Raw genomic sequence first — 13,010 nt, forward strand, 5'->3', positions numbered from 1 at the left:
TCATTCAAGGAGCTGTCTAGGACAAAGCATCCTAATGGCAGACTCAAAGTGCAAGTGACTAAGGAAAACCATAAGGTGGTTGTAATGCCTCTGCTGTAACCAGAATACTACCACTTCTGTTCTCATTTCATTGACCAACAAGTCATATAGTGAAATGTGATTTCAATGAAGCAGGCAAGCATATTTCTCCCATAGGGGGGTATTTAAAATCACGAGGTAGCAAGTAGGGATGTGTAATCCTCTTACATGGCATAAGACTGAATACTTGAAAAAATAATTTGTCTCCTGTTCAGTGTGTGAGAGGAACTGGTGCCAGGATAGAGGAGGGGTTTTATTGTTATATATGGTTGACAAGGAAACCTTCAGTTGTAAGGTAATACATGAGAAGAAAGCTGAAAAGCGTAAAAGATTGATCCATGCCAATACCTAAATTAAAAATATTTTAGGCAAATGAAGAGCAGAGCAAAGGTGGCTGAAGGAGAATGAATGAAGACAAAAAAGAGTAGATGATGAAGCCAGAGAGGTAGAAAGGTGTTTAGTTGAAGTAAGTGCTTTAGAAGGATAACTGGACACTGTAGAGGAAAGAGTGTGGAACCATGGAGACATGTTACAAGGCTCTTTCAGTCATTTGAATGGGAGATCAAGAAGGTTTAGGCCAGAGTATAGAGATAAGGGTTATGAGAAGCCAAAAGTTTCTGAATATATTTTGAAAGTAGAACCAACACACTTTGTTAATGAGTTGGCTTGGCAATGGGGAAGAAAGGGAAACAAAAGATTGACCCCCAAAGTTTTGATCTGAGCAATTGGAAGGGTTGACATTAATTTAGATGAGGAAGCCTGTGGGAGGAGCACATTCAATAAGAGTAAATCAAAACTTCATTTGTAGACTTTGGGATGTTTATCATAATTCTAAGCATATAAAGGAGTTGGACTTTCAGAGGAGAGTTAATGTGGGTATTGCAAGTGTACAGGGGTAATTTAAGCTCACTATCCTGGATAAGGTCACATAAGAAATTGAGTGTCAGCAGAGAAGAGACCTGAGGATAAAATCGTAGCATGGCCCAATATTATAGGTTCATTTAAATTTCAATGAGTAAAATGATATATTTATTTTACTGTCAAAGTAACTGAGTATTAGAAAAGTTAATCAACTTTTTCCCAATTGAACAAGGCTGAAAATAAGAATATGCTCTAATCTATTAGAAGGACCAAGAATAAGTGTAGGAGGAAGAACAGATTTGGAAGGACAAAAATTGGTTCTGTTGTGTACATGAAAACATACATATGTCAAGAATGATCAGACAGAGAAACACAGAGAAAGAGCATAGATAAAATGGATACTAGGAGAGAACACATATAGTACAAAAATCTTTTAGAGACACAAAAATGTTAGAGCAAAGGATAAATGACATAGTGGAAACCTCTGTAATAGAGAATAGAAATAATATTACCTAGGTGTTCTATGAAGAGAAAAAGGAAATAGACCTAAAAAGAGAAAGGTGCAGTATTTTCATATTTAAGGACTAGCTGGAGTCAGAAAAAACAGGAAAGAAAAATTAAATAAATGAGAAAAACCAGAAGAGTAAAATATTATTACAGTCAATGGCTGTTGGTGGTATTAGGGGTGGTTAAAAAATAGAAACACATAAAATAATGACACAGATGATAGATTTAGTGTACAAGTACATTAAAAGTTATTATAACTATAATATATATGTTTCAAGAAGGCATAGGAAGCATTTACCATGTTTAAGTAGAGACATGAGAGAAATAGAAAATAGTCAAGTGGAACTTTTGGAGAGTAAAACTATGTTTGAGATTTTTCAAAGATTCACTGTATAGGATTAACAGTAGTTTAGAAAATTCAGAGGAAAAGAAGAGATAACTTGAAAACATAACAGTAGAAATAATCAGTGAAACATGCTTATTCAACATATGTAAATTTTCTTTAAGGAAATGTCTTTTAAATTATTTCATTCATTTCTTAACTGGATTATGTGTAATAAGAATTAGAGAAGAAATCAATGAAATTGAAAACAGGAAATCTATAGAGAAAAATCAAGGAAACCCAAACCTGGTTTATTGGAAAGATAAATAAAATTAATAAGCCTCTAGCCAGGATAACAAAGAAAAAAAGAGTGGACACAAGTTGCTACACATTTAAGGAAGAAATTGTATCAGTTTTCTATAATCTCTTTCAGAAGTTAGAGGCAGAAGGAATATTTCCCAACTTATTCTCTGAGGCCAGCATCACTCTAATACCAAACCAGACAAAAATATTACAAGGAAAAAAAAACACAAATCAATATCCCTCATGAAAATAAATGCAAAAACCCTCAACAAAATATTAGAAAATTGAATCCAACAATGCACAAGGAGAATCATACACCATAACCAAATGGGATTTATCTCAGGTATACAAGGTTGATTCTACACTTAAAAATCAATTAATGTAATCCACCATATCAATGGGCTAAAAAAGAAAATTACATAGATGCAGAAAAAGCTTTGGACCAACCCCCATTCGTGATAAAAACTCTCAGAAAACTAGAAATAGGAGGAACTTCCTCATCTACATAAAGAATATCTATGAAAAACCTATAGCTAACATTATAATTAATGATGCAAAACTTGGAGCTTTCCACTAACATCACGTATACGGTAAGAATGTCCCCTTTCAGAACTTCTTTTCAACACTGTAATGAAAGTTCTAGCTAAGGCAATAAGACAAGAAAAGGAAATTAAAAGTATATAGATTGTGAAGGACAAAATGAAATTGTCTTTGTCCACAGAAGATACAATCAACTATATAAAAAAATCTGAAAATCTCCTGGGAAAAATCTCTTGGAACTAACTACTCAGCTGTTGAAAGGAATAGACTACTGACATAGCAAAAACATGGATGAATCTCAAAATAGTTTTTTGAGATTTAAATCTCAAAATAATTTTTTAAAATAATAATTATTATACTGAGTCCAAAAAAATCAGACAAAATTAATACATATTTTATACACTCCTTTACATAAAATTCTAGAAGATGAAAACAAATCTATAGTAACAGAAAACAAATCGTTGTTGGTCTGTAGACCAGAAGAGGGTGCAGGGAGTGACAGGAAGGAGACATTAAAAAGGAGACTTAAGAACTTAGAGGGGGGATGATGGATAAACACATTATCTTCATTTTGGTGGTTTCATGGGCATAGACATTTATTAAAATGAATTGATATATGCTTTAACATGTGCAATTTATTTTGTGTCAATTTTTTTCCTTATAGAGTTGTATTATTGACAGGCCACATTTTTTTGTGGTGTGCGGGCCTCTCACTGTTGTGGCCTGTCCCATTTTGGAGCACAGGCTCCGGATGCGCAAGCCCAGCGGCCATGGCCCACGGGCCCAGCCACTCTGTGGCATGTGGAATCTTCCCGGACCGGGGCACAAACCCATGTCCCCTGCATCGGCAGGTGGACTCTCAACCACTGCACCACCAGGGAAGCCCAGAGCTGTAATTTTTTAATGTTAAAATTGCCTTTATAAAGAGAACAAGAGTAATTTATTTTTTATCATAGATAATATTTCATATTAAGTTGTATTATTTAAAATGTTAACATTTCCACAAAATGTTAAAATGCTTATACAGATCTCTGTTCCACAGGCCTAACCTCTCATTATCAATATATATTTTATAGCTAACTAGTGGCTCATCTATGTCAAATCTCTGGGTACAATACTTTAGAAAAAATTTATTTCAATATTCAATGACAGTTCATCAGGTTAAACTTGCTGCTCTCTTTGTCTTCATGTCCCAGTTCCATTACTGAACTTTTGCTTGTTCTGAGATATATGCTCTGCCCTGTATTGCAGCTTTAGTTAGTAGAATGATCCTTTATTTACCCAAATTTGGTCCATGATTTGCATATTCTGCTCTTCACGTCTGCTTTGCATCTACGGTATTTAGAACCAAGTGTCTGAGCTCCAACTCCATGGCACACCATCTCTCCTGCGTTGCTTCTTGCCTGCTCCTACACTTCCTGTTGCTGGACTCCATTAGCCTTTCTCTTAAGTGTTTTGTCATGTCTTGCTAGCCATTCCTTATGCATATTGTCTGAACTTCCACCCATTATCTGGCTCTATCCTTTCTGGATATCACTTTATGTCTAACTCTCAGTGACTGAAAGATGACTCAGGTTCCCAACAACATACGCTAGCCATAGGAAATGTGGAGTTCAAGGTCTCAGAGACTTCTAAGTTGCCCAATTTTATTGAGGTTTGCCATCTCATGCCACTAGAGACAGCATAGGTCTAACAACAGACTTATTGAAGAGGCCTCATAAATGGGTAAACATGAAGTTAAATTGGGTCAAACGAATATTATTTATTATTAGCTTTGTTAGGTTTCTCATTCTTAAGTTTGAGAAAAAAGCAATGAATATTACAAAAAATATAAAAATTAGATCAGTGTTGGGGAAGTTTGATTCATATTCCATAAAGAAAAAATGATACATGCCCAATTCTGCAAATACACAGTGTAATTTTAAGAACTCATCCTTCATTTCTTCAAATTTAAATTAAGCTAGTGATGCCATAAAGTAATTGATAGAACATAAGCTCCTTGTGGGAACAGTGTAACCAAAAAGCAGATTTTTAGTCTGAACTTCCTTTAGGCATTATTTTCTTAATTTAAACTTGGAATAATGAAGGGTGATTTGCAAATTGATTATGTAGATTTCTTGCTTTGACGTATTTAAAAAGTTCCAAATGACACCTGCATAGTCAGCACAAATTTAGATAAATACTGTGGTGTGCTGTAGGTCTGAATAGCCTATTTATTTAAATCTGCAAAGGGAAAGCAGCTAGGTACCGAAAAGACTCTACACAAATAATCTCTTGATAGCAAACACCCTTGGTGGTTCATAATCTTGAGACTTGAAAATTATCATAGGTACTTATAGAACTCATTAAACGTATACAGCTAATAAATAGTACTTGTAAAATTTTACCCTTGGGGATGTTATCTTATAGATCTTTGTACCATAAAAGGAAGAAGGGGTCTGACTTTTTAAATATTAAACTTTTAGATAATATGTGCTAACATCATCTGATCCACCTATGTGGAGACTATGTAAATAACCTTTAGAAATCTTAAGTTTACCTTGTTATGTGATTTTATGTAAATTTCATGATAAACAGATTTTTAAATGTATTATCTCTTCAAGGAGGAAGTGATTAAATTGACTTAAAGATTTTGTTGAGGCATTTTTAGAAAAAAGTAAAACTTCACAAAGAGTTGAGGGTTGGCTGGAGGTAATAGTCAAATTAAAATATATAAATAGGTATATTGGAAAACAGCATTAAACTTTTTATATACTCCTAGGGAATTCATAAATATTCTAGCACAAATTTAAAAAGTTTCCTCTCTTAATCTCTCTTCATTGAAAAGCTGATGTGTGAATTAGACATGTCCCCCAGAAGAAGTGAATTTCCTTCCCATGAAAGTATTATAGGGAATATTCTTTTACGTATCAGCTGTGAGGGCACAAGATGAAGCGTTCTGTCTGAGAAATTAAACATGGGTAGCTAAGGTTTCATCTGATACTCAATTCCTGAAACCCTAAATCACCAGTGCAACTTAAGGATGTATGTAAAGGGAAAAAAAAAATGTGGTCATATAGATACGTAAGTTCCAGGGACGTAATTGGTAATTACTCTTTGCTGAACTAAACTTAACGGTAAGGAAATAACCAGTAGTGTCAATGGCTACTTGTGGTCAAAGGGAATATAGACTGAGAAGAGGAATTACTGGCCACATTTAAGAGAACTATTTAATAAGGTGGTGGTGACAGAGGCCAAGAAGCAAGAATTTAGAAGTAAAAGGATAATGAGTACTTTCAGCTAACAAATCTCACTTAGGATAGCAAAACTTTCAAAAGAAATTGTAAGCTAGAAAGGATTTAGTGGATGAATAGAAATATATGTAAAATAAAAAGGAAATTTTTATTTCCTTTAAAACCAGAGGAAATAAAATGCACACTTCTTGAAAAAGTGAGGGAAAATCCTTCTTGTGGCATGAAAATGCAAAGAAATTTTGAGATGGAAAGGAAGACATGAGAGGACGTACATGAATTTCCTGATCCCCTCAGTGTAAAAAGAGGATTGTCATCTGCATAGGGCAAAGGGTCAGACTTTTGAAAAGGTGAAAAATGAGTTAAATAAGTTCTGGGAAATAGAATGGACAATCCATTAGAAATCAAGACAAAATTGACTGAGCCGTATACATGAAGCATTGCTGATTTTGGTTTTACGTCAACACATTCATTGGCTTTTTTTTTTTTGACCTCATAGATCTTTTATTCTGTTTTCCCTATAACAATAATGATGTTGTAACAATGACAAGGTTGGTGATTCAGAGCTTGCCAAAAATGGTCTTATTAACTAAGCAGATGAGGAAAATAATGCAACATGGAAAATACTAGGATCCTTAAGTCTCCCTTTGTCTGGCAAATAGAGCTATGGAAATTCTGCTTCTATTTCCTGGCTTCTACATATCATTCACACATTTATTCTGATGTTTTTTAGTTAGTCCTTGACTCCCAATTGCACCCTATTTATCCAGTTTACATGTTAATGAACTCTGATCATAATTAGCATCAATATCAATATATTCAACTTACATTTACTAGACTCCCTCCAGTGACCCACACTCTACTTTGAGAAATATACAGACGTGAATTCTAAACATTACATTAGAAATATGATGCACTATTCCTGTTCAAGATTTAGTGTATCTGAGGGAGAGCTAAATAGGGCAGTATTTAAAGTCTTGTGATTTGAATAGTATAGGTGGGATCTTGATGTAGCAATCTAATAAGGTAAGGCTAAGGTCATCCTAGGTCAATTTTGGAAGAAAGGTACAAAAGACAAATAATTTTCCTAATAAAAAGAAATTATCTCAGAAAGATTCTTATATGGCTTAATGCTACATTTGTGTAATGTTAAGCAAAAGGTAAAAAAGTCAAGAAAACTGACTTTGTACAGCACAGAAATCTATTCAAGGGGCCATTGTAACGCAGCAACTCTAATGTATTGGAATGAAATTTAAAAGTGCTTATAAAATGGAAGAGTGATCTAAGCAGAAAAGCAGGGACGGTTAATGGGATTTGCAGAAATTACAGCAAAAACTAAGATCCTACAAAGCAGAAGGCTTAGTAGTGGCGCATAGATAGTTGCAGAGCCTGTGATCCAAGCACTCAGAATAGAGCTGCCTCAGAATAGGTAATTTGTTTCATCGGTCTTGGACAGAGTTAGCCAATGAACTACTTTGTTCAGAAGGTTTAACAATACTGAGAAAGCACATAACTGGAGTATTTATGGAAGTTTTCTTTTTTTTTAACAACCACATACTCATAATTCTGATCAATAACATTTTTTGAAAGTGTAACCAGTAAAATTGAGTGTAACCAGTAAAATTAAGAGTTTTTATTCCTATTCCCTTACTCAATATGCTATTTTTGTCTGCTTTAAGTTTGGAGCAGGAGGCAGTAGAAAATTATGGGAGTAGAAAATGTATTTATAAACTGATGCTATCATAAGTTGATTTTTGTGCTTCTTGGGCTTGGCTAGTGTTTAAAGCTAAACCCTTTTCTTCATGTCTGCTTCTCTCTCTTCTTTGAAGAAACCTCATCCGTGGTCATTTTTTACCTGAAGTTTTGTTTTTTTATGTGGAATGATACAATTTCTCCACCTGGTCATCTGCCTAATTGCTTCCTCTGGCAACCAACTTCTTTTTACTGAGCACTCCTTGACCTCAAAGCCAGCCTTCTTGGTCAGAATCCAAAAGAAATTCCTGCTAGCTGTTTTGAGTACTTCACATGGGATCCACAGAAAAAAACATGTATCCTTTTTTCCCTTCTCCCCTGCTCCCACCCCCCCTAAAAAAACTTGGAAGCATTGGTAGTCGCCAATTCAACCACTTCTTTTCAGCCTCTTAGAGCTTTGACTACCCACAGTTCCCAATCCTTTAGATTTCACAAGCATAAATCAGAAACTCAAAGATATCAGTTACTCTGCGTGTTGCATTACAGCACCTTTCCCAGGCTTGAGCTGATAGTAAAAGCACAGCTTATGGTTGTTTCATAAAGAAGGAAGGGAAGGAGATTCAGAGAATATCGAAGCTTTCACTAAAAATCTTCTAGGGCTTCCCTGGTAGCGCGGTGGTTGAGAGTCCCCCTGCCAATGCAGGGGACATGGGTTCGTGCCCCGGTCTGGGAAGATCCCACATGCCGCGGAGTGGCTGGGCCCGTGAGCCATGGCCGCTGAGCCTGTGCTCCGCAACAGGAGAGGCCTCAACAGTGAGAGGCCTGCGCACCGAAAAAAAAAAAAAAAAAAATCTCCTTCTAAATTACTTATAGACTATATATACATTTGATCATAATATTGGATTAGATAATGTTATAAAATCAAAAAAAAGTTAAAAATGAAGAAACTGGAAAGAATTGGCTACAAGAAAATAAAAAAGCAATGCAAGATCAAATATTAAGTACTTAATTAAATGCCAATTTCATGTTAAATTTAGTATTCATTACATTTTTCCATACATCTGAAAAAAAAAGTTCTTGGCATTTGGAAGTACTTGCATATATTTTCTTGGGCTTCAGCCAAAACTATTTTAATTTAAGTATAAGGTAAAAAGAGTGCAACTGTTTGGAGTATTTGAACAATACTTATTTTTCTACAATTTTTATGACATTTAAATATATGAGGAGTGCTAAAGTAACTGATTTTGCTGAATAATGATTAAAGAAATGGGACATAGAAAATAAATATTGCTTAACTGCCTGTTTGTTATTTTTTGTGAAATAGCACATATATTTTAAAGTTTTTAAGAACATTGTCAAACACTTAGTCTTGAACAGTATGTCTGAGTTTAATTCCTTTTAAATATTCTTTCAATCATTTTGTTCACTCTACTTCTGATGGATAATTTCTATAAATCTTTTGAAGATTACTTTTGCTCCTGATTTTTAGCCCACACAGTGTATTTTTAAAATTATGGTCAGCTGTTTTATCCTTAGCTAAGCTTTGAGTTGTCCAGATATGTTTATTCTATTTGTCATCCAGAGACTTGAACAGAGTTAATAAAGAGAACTTGAAATTCCCTTTCTCTTGTTCTCTCTCTCTCTTCTTTAATTCTTCATTTTTTTAATCAGAGTTTTAGCCACTATGGGCAGTACCTATTGTAACTTCCCCTCAAGATGGATTACTCACCTCATGTTATTTTATTCTTCCAGAGGTTGGGTTTCCAATAGAATATACCTCATTCTGTCTACTTTCTGGGGCCTTCAAGTAATAAGAAAAGTTTTTTAAATCAGAGATTATTGTTACAATGTGAAGTTCGATAAGGTAGAAGTTTATTTGGCCATACCAGAAGTCGAGTTCACAGTTCATTTGTACAAAATATAATTATCTTAGAGGATTTATTATCCCTATGCCTACACACCTATGATTATGAAGGTAATTTTCTGACAACAAAAAGAGGTATAGTCTGCTTAATTTAGAAATGTTTACTTCTTGATATAGTCTAGCTACTATGAGATAGCTACTATGGCTTCTAAAGTTTGTTCACAAAATAATAAATTTTAACTGGTGCAGATCCTTTACCAATTATATTATTTGCAACACTGCCAAATTATTCCCCTCCTCAACACTCCGAAAATCCATATTTCACAGTAAACTGTGTGGCACTATAGTAAGAGAAGAAAAGAAGTAAATTTAGGTGTTGTCTTCATATGTTACTCTTTCTACTTTGGGCTTTAATATCCTTTGATAAGTAGCCCCAACCGATGATACCCATCATTGATATATTGTTCAAGTACTGCTCAAGTACTTTTAGAAGGCATGTGTCAAAACTAATGATATCCTGGTATGGGAGTTTAGTAAGCGAATAAGTAGAATCTGACAAATTTCTATCTTAAGTCTTTCCAGAGCTTAGAGATATCCACAAGACGTTGCACAATCAAGGGGAATGCAAATGTCTAAGAGGAGAATTTTAGGCTTATTAAACATCACCAAACACCCTATGGATAAGGCAAAGGCCATCCGCCAAAATAATGTAAAGGAAGAGGAATATAGGTCCAAACCGTAAAGCAAATTTTAGTCATCAACTTTAAGTTTTTCGGGGCAGGGGCTGGTGAAACCTAATTGACTTCACTTTTTTAAGCAATCCAAGACTTAGCAAATAAAAAACACTATCAACCCAATAAGATAAAATATAATACTGTTGTCAACAAGGGGCAAAAATGTAAAAGTCACCTCAATACTGGAACCATGGAACATGTGGAATAATCCAATGCTAATCTAAGGACAATAGATGGAATTTATAGATGACATGTTCTAAATCACATTGTTCATTGGAGTCCTGATATTTGCAGATGCTATATAAAGGAATCTCCTCAATTAAAAAAAGTACATTCTGAATATCTTCAAGATATTTTTTCTTAGCTTAAGTATTTGCTCAGACCTATTTTTGTTATTGTCAAGTAACTGTTGACAAAATTATGATATGTATAGATTGAAAGAGAAAATATAATACTGCAAGTTACTACACATCAAGTAATTTTGCTCTGATTTTTTCTAAGAAATACCTTAACCCAGGTTCTGATCTCATCATTAAAAATCATTTATTAACAACATAACTGGACAAAGTTCTGGGTAAAAACATGTCTGAAAAAGAAGAACTGTGTAGGCAAGTATCTATGCATGATTTTATTAGGTGGATCCATATGAAATTTACATTTTTGAGGGTGGTCAAAAATAGTTGGGTACCAACAATTTTGGAGGGCTTAATCTAATAATTACAATTTAACACTGAATCTCATGTGACACAATTATGTATGAGAAGTCTTCTTTCTAGTCTACCTTTATAGGCCTGCAAACTTCATTTCTTATAGAAGCTCTTCACATCACTATTTGGTAAAAGCAGGGATACTCTGCAGCCTTAAGTCATAAAGAAAGATTTTCTTCTTCTTTTATTTATTTATATAAAATACGACCTGGACTAACATCTATGATGTCTGTTTATCCCATCGTTATGACTTTCTTCTTATATGATTAAAATGTGACTAATTACATAGGGAGTTGAAAATTATAATTAATATAAAGCTTAAAGTGTTTGTGATATAAGTCCAAGTCTCCCTCCCATTTTTCCCAAATAACAAAATCCCTTATATAAAATCTCACTTATTATGTTTAACTCAATGTCTCTACTTATAATTTCACAATGAACAATATAAAAGTATCTAGGAAAGCTTATGAAACATACTGTACCACTCCCAAGGAAGCAAGGTATTCCATTAAATTTGAGAGGCAGCATGACACATATTGCAGATTATATTCAGACTAGACATATATATTAAAATGAATCAAGATCCATTATCTTTTAAAACTGTTTAATGCCAAACAACTTGATGTAATCTGACATTGACAACAGCAAGCTATATCTCCATTCTGTCCAGAAATCTCCCTAGTACTTTCATTTCCCAAATAATTGCTCCCTTCACAATTCAAATAAATAGGAATATAACAATTTCTATTACGGAGTATTCAGAAAAGAGATGGGCATGAAAGAAACTATTCTTGGGTTTTAAAACTAATAGCTCCACCATAAAATAAATCTCATGTCAGAAATAATAATATGGAGAGTAGGAGTACACATATGGGGTTATAGTTTTATAAATTCATTTAGTATTTTTACTGAACATTAATAATAGTCATTTAATAAGAAGAGGTAACAGCAATTAAAAAATAAATAAAAGAACAACTATAATGCCATTGTGCATTGATTTTCTACCGAAGCGCTTGAGAGTGGTATTTTTTTAAGTGCTGATTACCTATGAAAACTTCATGCTCTTTGAAATCTGTATTTCTGTGGGATAGTATTATTCTTTAACCCAAACATGCTCTATATAATCAGATTCATTATACCTAAGTGTTCACTTTATTTGAAGCACACACATGCATTACAGTAATAGACCAGTGTATAATGATGAAGATGAAAATTCTGCTGACATCAAAGTTTTGTAGGGTAAAACAAGTGAGTCAGTCAGGACTATATTCTAAATTTGATCTTGTAACTAAAAATGCATCTGAAAACCTCATTTCAGAATGTCACAGATAATTTTTTATAGTTATTAGTTCTACTAAAACTTGTTCTCCCATAAAAATAAATTCAACTAAAATATGAACTCAACTTTCAAATAAAATTAGTACACTCTTTTGGGAAAGTCTAGTTTATAGACCTGGAAGAATACAAAGCATCCCTATTCAAATCTGCTTCCTGAAAGTAAGTCTCCTAATCTATTTTATGCCTCTTTGCACAGATCTCTGGAGTTGAGTTGTCACTACAGGGTAATTACAGTTTGAAAAATCACAATGACAAATTGGTGTCTCAGAGCATGTAGAAAACAAGAGGCTTTTGTGATAATAAGATCTTTTCTAACTCAGTATAAGTAGTTGTATACTTTTTAGTAAAGTTAGGAACTGTATTAGTCTGTCAAATAATTTCATGGTTAGATTTATATAAATCCTTTCCTTTGCTATACAAATTAGGAATTTAGGACAATAGAGTTTAAGAAGTAATCTTTAGTAAATTGTGAAGAGGTAGTGTGCAATAGATCATTTTATAATTCAATATAAAAATACAACCACAATTTGGGAGTCTGTCTGCCGATGCAGGGGACGTGGGTTCGTGCCCCAGTCTGGGAGGATCCCACATGCTGCGGAGCGGCTGGGCCTGTGGGCCATGGCTGAGCCTGTGCGTCCAGAGCCTGTGCTCTGTGATGGGAGAGGCCACAGCAGTGAAAGGCCCGCGTACAGCAAAAAACAAAACAAAACAAAAAAAACCCAACCAAACTATCCTAGATATGTATCACTGAGTACACTTCTCCTCATTACTCATTGTGTCAGGATAACTGTGCAGCAAAGGATTAAACTTGACCAAAGAGGTTCTTAGCCTTTG

This window comes from Aethalodelphis obliquidens, unplaced genomic scaffold (assembly GCF_003676395.1).
Source record: "Aethalodelphis obliquidens isolate GAN/ISIS:26980383/991018 unplaced genomic scaffold, ASM367639v1 scaffold1, whole genome shotgun sequence".
Taxonomy (NCBI): domain Eukaryota; kingdom Metazoa; phylum Chordata; class Mammalia; order Artiodactyla; family Delphinidae; genus Aethalodelphis; species Aethalodelphis obliquidens.